We start from the raw sequence: 15411 nt of genomic DNA, 5'->3' as shown, positions 1-15411 counted from the left end.
TGTATAGGAGATTAATATAAGGAATAACTGTTATACTTGTGAAGTTTTGTTGCCCTACAATCATAACTAATAGCGATTCCCTTGTATGAAACTACTTGTATGCATGCTTTGAATTAACCCTGTTATAAAATGTTTTTTAATTGTATTTTTAAAATTTTTTAATGTTTATTTATTTTTGAGAGACAGAGAGACAGAGCGTGAGCAGGGGAGGGGCAGACAGAGAAGGAGACACAGAATCTGAAGCAGGCTCCAGGCTCTGAGCTGTCAGCATTGAGCCCAAAGCAGGGTTCAAACCCACAAACTGTGAGATCATGACCTGAGCTGAAGTCAGACGTTTAACCGACAGAGCCACCCAGGTGCCCCTAAAAAATTTTTTTTTATGTTTATTTATTTTGAGAGAGAGCGTGAGTGAGCATGAGTGAGTGGGGGAGGGACAGAGAGAGAGGGAGGGAGAGAGAATCTCAATCAGGCTCTGTGCTAACAGTGCCACTGGACACGGAGCTGGATCCCATGAAACATGAGATCATGACCCGAGCCGAAATCAAGGGTCGGATGCTTAACTGACTGAGCCATGCAGGTGCCCCAGTATAAAATGTTTTTACGTGAACACATTAGCTTGCTTCTTGCTTAATTTATCTAATCTAGGTTGGATTGATGCAATACCATTTATAGGAGATCATGTATTTCTCAACTGTTGCTATGTTTCATATTTATAACACTCATAAGAGAAAAACTGGGGTATAATGAAAGAAAAAAATTGCTTTGGAATAATTGAAAGGAAAGCTGTGACTTTATTTTTTTCATCCTCTCCCTGCTCCATGAAAAGTTACTTCTTCCTGTTGCAATGTGCCTTTCCCCCAGTGTCCTTGTGCTTTTACCTCCAAGGGCCAGCACCTGTGACTCTCCCTGGCCAGTTGCTCCAGAGGGCAGGAAGTGTCTGGGAAAGCATGTCTCATCTCCCAGCGACCCTGCTCAGTGACCAGCAGGCACAGCTGTAGAAAGGCTCCAGCTTTTTTCCAGCTGGGACTACTCTAAGCATAACGAATCCTCCAGAGTTCTCCTGCAGAACCAGGTCCAAAGCTGTCCTCCATGGAAAAAGCCTTGCTTGCTTTCTTTCCCTTCTCTGTCCTGCTTTCCCCTCTTCCTTACCAGTTCTTTTTTGGGGAGCCCTTCCTTTTTTTTAATGTGAAATTTATTGTCAAATTGGTTTCCATACAACACCCAGTGCTCATCCCAATAGGTGCCCACGGGGAGCCCTTCCTTAAGAACACACACGTGCACATGAATTGTCCCAGTGTCTCCTTCCAAGGAAGCCAGCCTAAGGCAGTAGCACATTTAGAGTATTTTAGAAATAGGCACGGCGGGCCATAAAAATATCTTTATGTATTTTAAATCTTTTGCTTTCAGGGATACTGATGTCCCATTATTGGTACATAATCCAAATGACCACTTTCGGAAATAAATCAACCTCATTTAACTTCCATGGCTTTTTAGAAATCAGAGAAGCCAGAGATGTGTAATGGACCAATTACATATTTGGAAACCATGTATTTGGAAACACTTGTCATAGACACTCTCTGTTTTACATAGATCTGTGCATTTTTTCCCCTCCTTGTTTTCAATTAATCTAAACCCAATCGTTTACCGTTAGAGAAGATAAACGTAAAAGCTTCCTCTAACAGCTTGAGGTGTGTCCAAGAGACAATTTAGAGTTTTCCCCCTTAGATATTTTTAAAAGAGCTGCATCCACATTAATCTGTTTTAGATGATACGCTCCCCCAGAACCATTCTGACGTGGTCACTTGTCATTTAGCTGTACTTGGGATTAAACCACATGACAAAACATAACAAATTCAGACTAATTTGGAGGAATGCTGCTATGAATTCATGAAAACAATTAAAGGGTATTAAAAATGGAGAGCACTTTTATTGCTGTAAGGTAAATGTGTGCTGTCTTGTCAACAATCCTTTATTACAGACACCTATTATGCACTAGGTATTTGCATTCTCTCATTTCGTTCTTACTACCACCCTGAAAATGAAGTATTTTTCTTCTCACTTTTTAAAGAACAGATGAGGCATCGAGAGATTAAACACCTTTCTTTTTTTTTAAGGCTTGCAATTAGTGAACAATAGAGCTGGCCTTGGAATCTAGATCTTTCCACCAAGCCATGCTGCCTCTACAGTTCAACAAAATTAGCTAACTAAATATTAGTGTACCTCATCAGCTTTAAGGAAGGGTCAATAACTATGTGTAATTGACACACTCATTTAGTATGCAAACAGTATTGTTAACGTGCTGGTTACACTTTAAAGAAAAATAACAGTAATCTCCCTGGCCATCTTGTTTAACAACAATAGCTGCTATTTACTGATTGTTTCAGGCATCTTACATTCATGTGTACTTTACTTAGACAAGAGTTCCTAGGTGGGTATTATTAATGTTATATCATATTTGGGCAGATGGTGAAGCACAGAGACTTTCGATAATTTGTGCCGTGTCACATGGATAGTAAAATGTGGGCTTTGGGCCCAGAAACCGGTGTGCTCAATGGCTATGCTCTTCACTGCTAACGCTTAGCTGAAACTTCCTTAGGTCACATGCAAAGGTGACTGCGAGGTGGCAGCGGAATCGGTGGGTGGGAATAAGTAAGAACGAAGTTATGACTTCCTTAAAATACTTTGTTCCTCATTGATGCCAAGTAGGTATAGAGAAAGAGGAGGCCAAGCCAGAGATATGACAGCGCTTGGCTTGATGTTAAAGGGATGCTTTTGTTCTTACTCCACCATTTCAGTTTTCTCACCAGCTTTGATCCCCTTCCTACTGTTCACCTGTAAACAAAACCACTGTTCCCCTTTTTTTTGGAGTGGGTTACTAAGAAACTCACAGGGTTCATCATAGCCAGGTGTTTCTCTGCACCTGGTGTGTCTCATCTTCAGAGCAAAGGGATTCATAGACAAACACAACAGGACTCATTGTAGACTACACAATTAATCATTCGAGGTTTCTGATTTGCTCTTGAAACTTGCTATGTTCCTGTAATGGGAAAGAGACAGCTCCATTTATCACACGGCACCTCGTGCTGCTCCTTGGCACCGTCCCCTGGGTCCTTTACCATCCCCAAACTTCGAAAACATCTGCTGTGGGTACCATGGCAGGGATTTCTTCACATTCTCTGCTATACTTGCCTTCTCAGCATCTCTGTTTAAGCTCTCCTTTTGTGACCAAAGACAGAAAGGCCAGTATTCTCTGTGGAGATGAACAATTAGTAAGTTCATTACTTATGGTGGCATTCATGGTTCTTTGCCAAAGATTACATTTTTGTATATGACATTTTGCCTGATGTTGTCAAAAGAGCACTGGACTGGGAATTAGCTTTGCTGGATTTTTGTCTTGGCTCTACCACTAATGATTTGTCTGGGCTTGGGTGAGCTGCTGCACCTCTCTCGACTTTTGGTACCTCATTTAATGATGAATCTAGATTAGATCAGTGCTTCTCTACCTTGGATGCACATTAGAGTCACATCAAATGCACGAAACTCTAATGCCTAGGTCATAATCCAGACCGACTAACTCAATCTCTGGAAGAGCAGGACCCCCTGGCACTGATATTCTTATTCAGGCTCCCCAGGAGACTGTTACATTGACTTAGGTTTGAGAACCACTAGCCTCGGTATAAGGATTCTTTAGTCTCTAAAGAGACATCTTTTTCTTAAGATGGGAGAATTAAGGGGTGCCTGGGTGGCTTAATCGGTTGAGCGCTGACTTTGACCCTGATCATGATCTCGCAGTTGGTGGGTTTGAGCCCACATCGGGCTCTGTGCTGACGCTCAGAGCCTGGAGCCTGCTTCAGATTCTGGGTCTGCCTCTCTCTCTGTCCCTCCCCCTCTCATACTCTGTCTTTCTCTCTGTCTCTCAAATAAACATTAAAAAAAAGATGGGAGAATTAAGATCACATTTGTACAAAAAGGGAAGAGACAGTAGAGAGGGAAGTTTGGCGATACAGAAGAGGGTGAGTGGAGACACCTCTCCATCTTCGAGGAGGCAAAAGACTGAGTGCTATGATGGAAGGGTTGGCTTTACGTAAGAGCATGGAGAGTATGTTCCCGGGTGCGGAACCACACTGTATGGGTGCAGAAGTTGGTAGGTAGGTGGATGCAGCGGTAGAAACGCACAGAGGTTGTCTTTCTGGTTGCTCCAATTTTTCTTTAACATGAAGAAGAAAGGTCATCAGAATGGATGGGAAAGAAGGTGTTGGGAGAGGTTTTAAGAGAGGAGAGGTGTGAAAGTCATCTATAAGAATGGAGAGTACATGCACTAGAGAAATGCGGTAGGACTGCCAGGGATAGTGAGAGTGTATTTGAGGTTGGTCAGTGATTGTGTGCATTTTGCTGACGGGGGTCCTGTCGAGTTTGGACAGTCTTTCTGACGACGGCCATAATCCCAACTAGTGGTTTCTGCTTGCATACTAGCTTCTGTGTTCGTCTAATCCTGGGTCATTTGTTGCCTTTGAACTATCTGGAATGGCCACCCATTTTGCTTATTTTATCCAACTTTATTGAGATATAATTGATCTATAACATTGTGTAAGTTGAAGGTGTACAATGTGTTGATTTGATACACTTATGTATTACAATATGATCACCCCTCTGTCACATCACATAATTCGTGTGTGTGTGTGTGTGTGTGTGTGTGTGTGTGTGTGTGTGTATGTGGCACATCTTTATCCATTCATCTATTGACAATAATTTAGATCGTTTCTCTTCCTTGGCTTTGTGAATAATGCTGCTGTAAACATGGGAGTTCAGACATCTTTTCAATGTCCTGTTTTTATTTTCTTTGGATATATATCCCAAAAAGGAATTGATGGATCATATCATAGTTGTATTTTTAATTTTGGGGGAAACCTCCTTACCATTTTCTGTAGTGGCTCTACCAATTTACATTCCCACCAACAGTGCACAGGACTTCCCTTTTCTCCACATCCTTGCCAACACTTGTTATTTCTTGTTTTTTTTTTTTTTCTTTATGACAGCCTTTCTAATAGATGTGAAGGATATCTCATTGTGGTTTTGGTTTGCATTTCCCTGATGATGAGTGATGTTGAACATTTTTTCATGTATCTGTTGGCCATTTGGATGTCTTCTTTGGACCAGTATCTATTCGGTTCCTTGTTTATTTTTAAATTGGATTTTTTTTTTGCTATTGTATGATTTATATATTTTGTGTATTAAGTATCAGATAGGTGGTTTGCAAGCATTTTCTCCCATTCTATAGGCTGCCTTTTCATTTTGTTGATTGTTTCCTTTGCTGTGCAGAAGGTTTTTAATTTGATGTACTGCCATTTATTGATTTTTGCTTTTGTTCCTTGTGCTTTTGGTGTCATATCCAAAAAATCATTGCTAAGACCGATGTCAAAGAGGTTCTTCCTTATGTTTTCTTCTAGGAGTCTTGCTGTTTCAGGTCTATGTTTCAGTGTTCATTTCATTTCGACTTAATTTTTGTGAGTGGTGTAAGGTAGGGATCCAATTTCATTTTTCTGCATGTGATCATCCAGTTTTCCTAATAGCATTTATTGAAAAGACTATCCTTTCTCCATTGTGTATTCTTGATTCCTTTGTCAGATATTAGTTGACTGGTCATTCCTGTTAAATAATGCCTTAACCGCGGGCCACTGCAGCTAGTTGCAATCTCCCTAGTGTTAGGGAGTGAGGTATGGCCTGGCTTCTGGCTTACCTGAGTTTCTGAGGACTCACTGTACTTTCCCCTAGAGACAGACAGTCAGAGCTGCCTTCTAGAAGGTGGTGAGCTACTGTGCCATATGAATGAAGGAGTTATAAAGGAATGGTTAGTGAATTTGAATCTTGTGCAAGAGAAGCTGCCTAGAGATCTTTTTCCTGATTGGAGCAAGACTATCATGGAACAACACAACGGTTTCCCCCTACTTTCCTTAGACCTGCAAGTGACATGGTGCACACAAATAGTAAAGTCATACCTCTAAGATTAGAAAATGTTTTAGTTAGATTAGGACAAGTAGCTTTTGATTGTCTAAAAGTCACCTGAAGTGTTAAGTGGTAAATTAGGTCATCTAAAGTAATAGACTTTCAGACCAAGCTGAAGCAAGTGGCAAACTTCCAGAAAATTCAGCATCCATGACAGCATTTTTCTGAGATAGTGGAGACTGAATATATAAAATTTTTACCATATTCATTTTAGTGCCAATTCAAAAGGATTGGGAAACTAAGAGCCAGCAGGTGATTAAATGGGAGTATTCAGAGAGGACAAAATGGACTTTGTGTTCTTCATGTTGAATAGGTTCTACATAATATCTTTAGATTTTGGCATTGAAAAGTAGAAGGAAAGAGGCCCCACCATTAGTTTGGCAGATTTATCAAGCTGAGCTATGTCAATTGTATTATGCCGTTTCCAAGAAGACAGTAGAGCTTGTGAAATTTAACAGTGTCTGTCACCACTTGACATATTGGCTAAAACAAAAGCAGATTGAGGAAATGACTCACAATAGTTAATTGTTTCAATAGTCAGTCTTTCCCATCTGCACAGTGCGTTGAATTTGATGACATCTGATGGGAACTTTGTGGAAAATTAATGCACCAACTTGTTTTCAAGAAGCAAGCCCTCTCTTTGCTTTTTTAGTAGCTACATGTCAGTATCTGAAATCTCCATTTTATCTCTTTTTGGTTTAGGTAACACTGCAGTCTATCTTGACTTATCGAATACAAAAAGAAAAGCCTAACCATTTATAAAAAAACAAAATCAGTCAATAATAATTCCAACTCTGTTTCTTCACTTAAAGAATGGATTAGGTACTTTGGCTTTGATAAATTCAAAAACAAAGGGAAAAATTGTTCACAAAGAACCAAATTCAGGATGATATATGCAGCAAACATTCATCTTCCATTATCACATGAATACATAGCACATCTGGCTGCAGAATCTATGATGCCACTCTACAATTTATCACGCTTTATGGGAAACCATTAATTTATAACAGTTGCATTAATGTATAGCTCTGTGCTTTAAGTTCACCCTTGATAGATCTAGGTCTTTCACTGTGCTGAATTGCTGAATTCCTTTGTAGACCCCACTTAAAAATCCAACTGACTTATCTGACCTGAAGAACAGTTTTATATTCTGAAGGTGTGGCTATCAAGTAAGAACATCAAGTTTCCTTTTTGGATATCTGCCAATGGGGATAAAGCTTAACTCCATGAAAGTTGATTCTTTTGGAGAGTATTTCTAGTATTTGTGTTCTTGTTGGACATCCACAAATGAGTCTACATTTCAGGTGCACTGGAAACCGCTATTTACAAAGAAGAAAGGATTAGGTCTGTCTGTTCCCTACAGATAGATTTCCTTGGTGCTACTTAAGATATCATTGCTATCTTTTGGTAGTCATGGCAGAACTGTGATGTTTTTGAACAGATTTGGTATAAAGAATGAAGGTGTCTTGTTTAATAAAGAACACAATAATCTAAGAGGGACTTCAAGACTTTCAAGAGTTGTGATAGGGAACAAAGAAACTTCTTTTCTACAGCTCAATAGGGCAAAACCCATAGGGCTAGCCCAGATCATTAGCAGGCTATGGCTCACAGTAACAAAGAACATTTCTTTTTTTTTTTTTTAAATTTTTTAAATCTTTATTTATTTTTGAGAGAGAGAGAGAGAGGGAGACAGAATGTGAGCAGGGGAGGGGCAGAGAGAGAGGGAGACATAGAATCCGAAGCAAGCTCCAGGTTCCGAGCTGTCAGCACAGAGCCTGACATGGGACTCGAACTTACGAACCGCGAGATCATGATCTGAGCTGAAGTTGGATGCTCAATTGACTGAGCCACCCCGGCGCCCCACAAAGAACATTTCAATAGGGCATTCTAAGGAAATAGCTGCTCTGGGAGGAAATAATCTCCCCATATTTTCTCCTGGGAATTCTATTGGGTGTTGACATTTGGGAAAATTTGTTCCCGGTCTGAGGCAGCCTTTCTCAGTCTAAGAACATGTATTCCAGCTCACTGAAGATTACTGTAGCATTAGAAGTGTATTAATTTTTTGAATAGTTTGAACTTTCAGAGAAGGTGGGTGGAAAAGTGAAAGGCAGGATGTGGGGAGGGTGATGTCCAGCGTCCCTTTTGAATGCCTTGCCTTACTGAAGCATATTTGTATTTCCTGAACTGACAACTCAAAAGATCTAAAGTAGAGTGATACACAGCACCTATCAGAAATAATTTGCACACTCCCTGCTTTCTTTGCAGAGATCTCTAAATATATTGGTTCTGCCCCACCCAGGGAGGGCTGGTGTTCAGGGGCAGACTTGCAAAACTTGTAGCATCCCATCTTTGGATACACTGGTTGACTCAGGCATCATCCTTCAGCCTAATCTGAAGAGCACACTGTTTGTTCTCTTCTGGTACAAAAGAGACCTTTTAGTTTATGTGGTCTCCATCTAAAACTGTCACAAAGTAGAAACCATGAATCAGAAGGAACATTAGTGAAATAATTTTGCTCATGTAGACGGATGAGAGCTGAACTTTTTTTCTTGCTGTATCTATGAATTCCAGTTCATATTTCTTCATGTGAAAGTGGATTTTTTCCTCCTGGATTTATGTTAAGCTGAGCAAGCAGTTCTGGTGAAATTAAGCCCACGTATAAACAATAGATTCAGACAGCTCAATTTTGGTCCTGAATGTCATTAGAATTTTTCCCCCTCCTGTACTTTATTACAATTTCTGATTCTTTGCTTCTTATAACCCACTTTTTATATTGAATATCACATTGTGTACGGGTATGCCAAATTGGTATTGGTATATCCTGATTGCCTTACTTGGGAAAAGTGCTGAATTCAAGTTTGAAATGTTTGCACTTGACCGAACTTTAGGAAAAGAAGAAAAAAGAAGAGAGTATTTAAAACCCAGAAATGATTTTCTTTGCTGTGGTAAGCAACATCTTGAGTCTTAACCAACAGTTAGAATAGATTTACAATCTGCATGAAATGTATAAATGAGATGAAGTTAGAGGAGACCAATAGTACATTCTGAGCAATTTCCAAAGAGTTACAGGAAGCATGAGTGACTTAACTCCTGAAATGTGTGGTCAGATATAATATTTAATTAAAAACTTATGAGGGCAGAAGAAGTGTTGTGGAAGGCACTCAGGAGATGCCAGGAAGTATATTGATATTTTTACAGGTGCAATCTCATTGAACCCTCACATCAGTAATATGAAGTACATACTGGGATTCCCATTCCAAAGATGAGGACAGTGGAGCTCAGAAAGCCTATTCAGGTTGCTTACAGTTTTAGAACCATGATTTGAATCCAGATCTTTCAGATTTTGAAACCATTTGTACAGTAGTAGAAGCTTGTCTGGGCTCTGTGTATTCTCTTCATAAGGAGATGTCAAGGAACATTGAGCAAAAGGTAGTATTACCAACAAACAAAAACCAAAACTGACACATGATGCTAAGGAAGGAGGCAGCTCCCTCTGTAGGGTTGGAAAAGATCATGAATCCAAGAAGAGGTCACAATGAGGCAAAGAATGAAGAAACTTGGGAGATTCTTATAAAAAAAAAAAAAATTGCAGGGCCCCAAAATGGTGTAGAAGTTTAAAAGAATATGTAACATGGCTCTTTGCTTCCAGGACAAAGAAATAACATCAGTCATGGCCAGGAGGAAAACTAGGCAGAGAGTTTAGAAGATGTGAACAGCAAGTGGTAAAGTTACTAAGGGGGACTGGGCATAGAAATGCCTGGGATCCGTGATTTGGGGGAGGGGTAGAATGTAATAATAATTTCTCAAGCACTGTTAATTATATAATCCCTTTACTTCATAGAACTCAGTATTTTTTTGTCTATACAATACTTCAATTTTAGAGTATCAGTGAAACACAGGGGAAAAGATGGATTTTCCTGGGTGGCAATCAGAGTATAATTAGAGTTCATAGTTTTCAGGCTCAGACCTTGGAAATCTCGTACCGCAGATAACCCTTTCTCCATTGCCAACACATTTGTCCATACTTTGTTTTATTTTTGGAAACCATAAACTCACTTGTCTCAATGTGACATGACTTCCTCCCGAAATCCCTAATGAATTTATTTATTTTAAAAGAAAGGCTGTGGCAGAATAGGCTGAGATATGTGGGGGCTATTGGTGAGAGAACATTTATGGAAGTGTGGGCTGTGCTTCTTCTGTGTTCAGGGAAAGGACTGGCCCACAAGGAATGAGGAAGCATGCTTAAAATACTGCCTTTAATATATTATGAACAGGGAACTAACTTTTCCTTAGTGTATCTCTTATTGTTCCATTTCTTTTTCTTGCTCAATAAATACAAGGAAAAAAAAGCATTGCTTTTACGTTTTAATTTCCCAGCAGCACTCTGTATTGGAGACAGTAATTAATGAAAATTATAGGCTAAACATTTTACAGTTTGCATTAAGTGCTTTATCCATGTTTTGTTAAAGAATCTCATTCTACCTAGAGATAGTGAGTGTTTGAGTGTGTATTAGGGGGGAACACGCATGCTAGCATCCCTCTTGAAGTTGTCCCCAACCAACCCTGTATGGTGGTATCTAAAATATGGGGTCCTATGTCAAAGAGATTGTTTCCCTAGTCCTATAACATGACTTTATTTTTATTTATTTTATTTTATTTTTTTCAATATATGAAATTTATTGTCAAATTGGTTTCCATACAACACCCAGTGCTCATCCCAAAAGGTGCCCTCCTCAATACCCATCACCCACCCTCCTCTCCCTCCCACCCCCCATCAACCCTCAGTTTGTTCCCTAGTCCTATAACATGACTTTAAATGTAATACTCACCTTCTAAGATGCCTTAGTTACCAGATACATCCACATTTCAAAAAAGAAATAATCCAGACCACGCGTTCTACTAACAAAATTAAATATTGTCAAGCTGTTTAAAAAAAATCTTGAAAACATGATCAGGACGTGGTAAACAATATTTTTAGCCTAGCTCATGTTATTATGTTATATAATAAAATTGTATTTTCTTTCAGTCTTTCCATTTTATAATTGAGCACAACAACAAAGAATATTGAATTGGGCTAGTTTGACCTCGAAAAATGAAATTTGTATCCTCATTTAGAAGTGAATACACTTTTTAAAGAGTAGAGGATATTTTGCCTAGAGAAATTGAATGAGAAGCATAGAATAAATAGTGATTTCCAAACTTTTCCCAGGCTAATTCAAATATTAGAGTCTTAGGCTGAAATAAGTTAGAGGACTTATGATCACCATCCCATGAAATAAAATATAAAGTTATTTGCTGAAAGGTATTAAAATAAATTAAAATAAAAAATTAAAATAAATGAAAGGATTTGTGGTGTAAGAAAAAGGGAATAGAGGCAGGTAGGGGAAAGAGTGGGTCATAAAATATACAATTATAATTGCATAGCTGTACTTTCTAGTAGACACTCTAATTTAAAAATATAGTGATCAATTTAACATAGCAAAAAATTTTAGGCATCTATTGGCAATAGGAAGATACAGTAAGAAGAGTAAGACCTGTATCTCCTCTCAGGGCAACTATATAGTCTAGGGCATGTCTTTGTGTGTATGTGTGCATGTAGTAGGATGTGGGCAAAACATGGGGTAAGTGAGTGGGGTGTGGGGAGATTATTACAAATCTAAAAATAGCATGTTACAGGATAGCAAGTTACCTGCTGCAGGAGATCATACCAACTATGTCAGTAAGGGCCATACCAGAGTCAGAACTCAGAAAAGAAAAAAGGCCTGGGAGAGCAAAGGCTATGTCTGGAGACAAGATCAGGTACCTTAAGCTCCCTAGGTTATCCAACAGTTCTGGCGAATGAAGTACATCTTACCCAGACGGCTTTAATGGGTTGAATGTCTACACGCTGGTTTGTTCTAGGTAATGTCCTTTGTGCCATCCTCCAAGAATGATTTTCACTAAAATGAATTTGAGATTAGGGTACACAGCATACACACTAATCATTATCGAGAGGCAGTGTGGAAGTGGTTAAATGCATATGGATGAGAAAAATGTCTTAAAACTCAACATCAAGACAAATTGGTATTATCAGGATTATTGACAGATGAAACACTCAATCAATCACATGTTAGAAAATGGAAGTTTTCATCTGATAACCAATTCTTACTAGCAGGAGTATCTGGACAAGTAACAATCTCTCTGAACTTAGTTTCTTCATCTGTAAAATTCTTGTCTTCTAGAGTTTTTGTAAAGATCACATAACATCTTTTGTGTGAAAGCCTTTGCAAACCACAATTTTCTATAAAAATTTAAGTTGTGAGGAGAGATGAATATACTAAATGGAGGGTTTTAGGGAGAGAAATCCCATCACTGTGTGGAAGCTATACTGCAGAGGACAGAGGCACATGGTGGGAAGTAGGTCTGTCAAACAAGAAACAAGACTTGGCCAACAAATGATCTTGCTACAAAAATAGATTTCTACTCAAAAATACTTGTTGGGAAGGGAATTCCTTCTCACTACCTTTCCTTATTCCTATATCTTACGGACAGAAATGGCTTCCATTACTCAAAGAGTTGGGAGTATTTATTACAGATGGTGTTAATGAGACATGTTTAAGTGGTTGGATTGGTACAGTTTCCTGCATGTAATGGGTTATTATATATGTATTTTTTCCTTTCAGATAATTGTTGAGCCTATGCCATATTTCAAAAGCCAAGTTAATTTAGGTCAATGAAAAGAGAATTTATTTCCAGTCTATTACCATCTAATCCCTAATTAAATCAAAGAATAAGGAACTGAGTGATCCAGGCAGATCATTTGTCTCTTGGCAAAAGTTAATCCAGTCAATATAAAGAAAAGAGAAATGATTGTTTCCAAAAACCTAGTAGATTCTTTTGGCCATTTATTGCCTAGGCATGGAGGAATATAGGTTTTATTGAGAGAAGCTCTGAGCTTTAAAGAAAAGCTTTGAAATCCAAGCTGTCAGGCATTTTATGGTAAGAGATGGAAAGACTGGCCATCTCAGTGTTCAGGAAAGAAAAAAATATCCCCTGAAGTATGGAAGGAATAAATGCTCCATGGCTTACATATCATCTCTACAGGTTTCTTCCCTTCAAGTCATGGCCTATTTCATGGCCCATTTCCCTTTATTTTGAGAATTTTTTTTCTTGATTACAAAAGATTTCAAAGATAATTGGAAAATACAGAAAAGTACAAAGAAGAAAATAAAAATCATTTAAAATTATTTAGTCATCTCCACCTAGAGATAATAGTAATAACCTCCCAGGTTATTTTTCTTTGGCTATGTGTGTGTATGTATGTGTTTGTGTTTATTTATGTATATAAGGCATGTGTGTGTTGGGGGGGTATGTTACAAAATTGAGCACAGAGTTATATGTAGTTCTCTTTTTTTGCTAATTAAAATGTATTTTAAATATTTTCCCATGCCATTAAAATGTCTTTATAATATTTTAAATTCTGTATAATATTCCCTTCTGTGGATATGTGGCAACTTATTGAAATACTTCCTTATTGTTTTGCATTCAGAATGTCCCTGCATTTTCTGTTCCCCCCCCCCAATCCAAAGGGATACCTCAAAAGATATCTTTGCAGCCATTTATTTATGTGCACTTCTGATTATTTCCTTAGTATACATTTCTATAATTGTTGGATCAAAGGAAAGGCATGCATTACATTTTTGTTTTTGATCTCTATAAACTAGGGACTATATGAGGAATCACCTTCTTAATCTGCAGTGAGCATGCTCAGTGTCTGAGGTGGAAAGGAGGAGGTTGGGGGTTCCACAGAAAGCAGGTTCTGGCTGGTCCTGGGTGACAGTTACTGGTTCAGAATGTGGAAGTACCATCCTCCAATTGTAACGGACCAGACTGCCTTGCTCTACACGGGCAGCTTCAGAGGATAGTTGGATATTTGTAATCTTGGAGGAATGGTCAAGAGACACCTGGGCTATCCTAGGCGAACATTATTTTAACTTTAAAAGTCAAGTAGAGCCAATAAAAAAGATGCATGGGGAGTGTACTTCTTATTAGTTGTTCATGCTGTTTGCCTAGGTCTCGCAAACCTAGTTGACTGTTCAACGTACCAGTGAACTTTCTCAGTAAAATCAAGCGGGATGGAGGTGGGGTGAGGAAGAGGACTCAGTAGGCTTGTGAAAAAAGAAGCTGTTGGACTTCAAGATTGGCATCAGTTGTTTGTGAGACATATCTGCTGTCTGCAGAGGTTGATCTCTTCCACTACCCAAACCAGTTAACTCCGTTTCTATCGGTGCCTGTGTCTGTCTCCTTAGCTAGAAATTTGGTCAAGATTCGTCACCAATCTCCTCTATCCTCTTAAGTCTGAAATGTGCCAAGGCCTGTAATTTTGCTCTACTTGGAATGTCTCTCAAATCTTCCTTTCCTCCATTCCTTCCTTCCACCTCCATTCCTACTACTGTCACTCTTTTCCAGCTTTCAGCACAGATCTGCAATTCTGGTATCACTTCAGACTCCACAGCTTCTCCCCTACTCCCTACTGCTTTCAGTTTACTATTCCCATGACACCTTTTAACTGTTTCCCTCAAAGAGCCTGAAACTATTGCAAATAGCTTGTCTGTAGACTCTGAGCTCTTTTTCAAGATCAGGGCTTTACCTTACTCATCTTTGTAGCTCCAGTGTTTAGGAAAGTGGTTGTCACCTAAACCAATTTTAGCCTGGAAGCAACCCCATGGCATTTTTGAAAGGGACACTGCAGCCCAGGGAAGGAAAGTAATCTGCCTGAGGCTACATAGCTACTAAGTGTCAGAGCGAGGATTCAGTCCTGGGCAGGTCTGTTTTTCCCCAAACTACATGAACTAAGCTGCACCTGGCCATACTTCCATTGTCAGGAGTCTGAGACCTCCTCAATCAAGCTGTCTTACTGTACTTCTAGCCCTTTTCTGTACTGAATGCTATGTCATGGGATATCACCTGCCACAAGAAATATATTTGAGCAGATTAGGGGTGGAGACAAGAGGGGGAGGGCAGGTTGATAAAGACCAAGAGAATTTTTTTGGGAGAAGGTGCATCTTAAGCTGGGCCTTGAAGGTTGAAATAGTTTGGTCTCAGCAGGAGACCAGGGCAGAGGCATTCCATATCATGGGAATAGACAGCAAAGGCCCTGAGACAGAAATGAATCAGTAGTGCTCTGAACAATGAAGACATTGGCCTATTTGTAGAAAGTTTTCATATAGTATTGTTGGAAACAGCCTTCCCTTAAAGTAATGGTTTTATTAGTACCCTGGAAATAAACCCCATGATTTCATAGTTTGAAGTGCTAAGAATTACAGAGAAATTGACCTCTTTCTGTATGGGGACAACAGAGAGAAGAAAGCTCATTTGGGTGTGGCATTCCTTCACTTCAGATTTCAAACTGGATCCGGATCATGAATC

General features: G+C 39.1%; 1 long non-coding RNA gene across 2 annotated transcripts; it reads right to left on the bottom strand.

Annotated features, from left to right (window-relative positions):
- Nucleotides 1-1907: 1907 nt before the first annotated feature.
- On the bottom strand, nucleotides 1908-13925 carry LOC132663432 (uncharacterized). Of its 2 annotated transcripts, none has more exons than XR_009603034.3 (5): nucleotides 13726-13925; nucleotides 11858-11942; nucleotides 10833-10902; nucleotides 3190-3250; nucleotides 1908-3037 (listed from the first exon to the last, which is right to left on the bottom strand). It is a non-coding gene; the product is annotated as an uncharacterized LOC132663432 (long non-coding RNA). The 2 variants fall into 2 exon arrangements; XR_013551753.2 differs by lacking the exon at nucleotides 13726-13925 and adding an exon at nucleotides 13578-13718.
- Between the last annotated feature and the right edge of the window lie 1486 nt (nucleotides 13926-15411).

This window comes from Panthera onca, chromosome D4 (assembly GCF_046562875.1).
Source record: "Panthera onca isolate mPanOnc1 chromosome D4, mPanOnc1 haplotype 2, whole genome shotgun sequence".
Taxonomy (NCBI): domain Eukaryota; kingdom Metazoa; phylum Chordata; class Mammalia; order Carnivora; family Felidae; genus Panthera; species Panthera onca.
The sequence above is the reverse complement of the archived record's forward strand: the minus strand, read 5'-3'. Positions and strand labels throughout refer to the sequence as shown.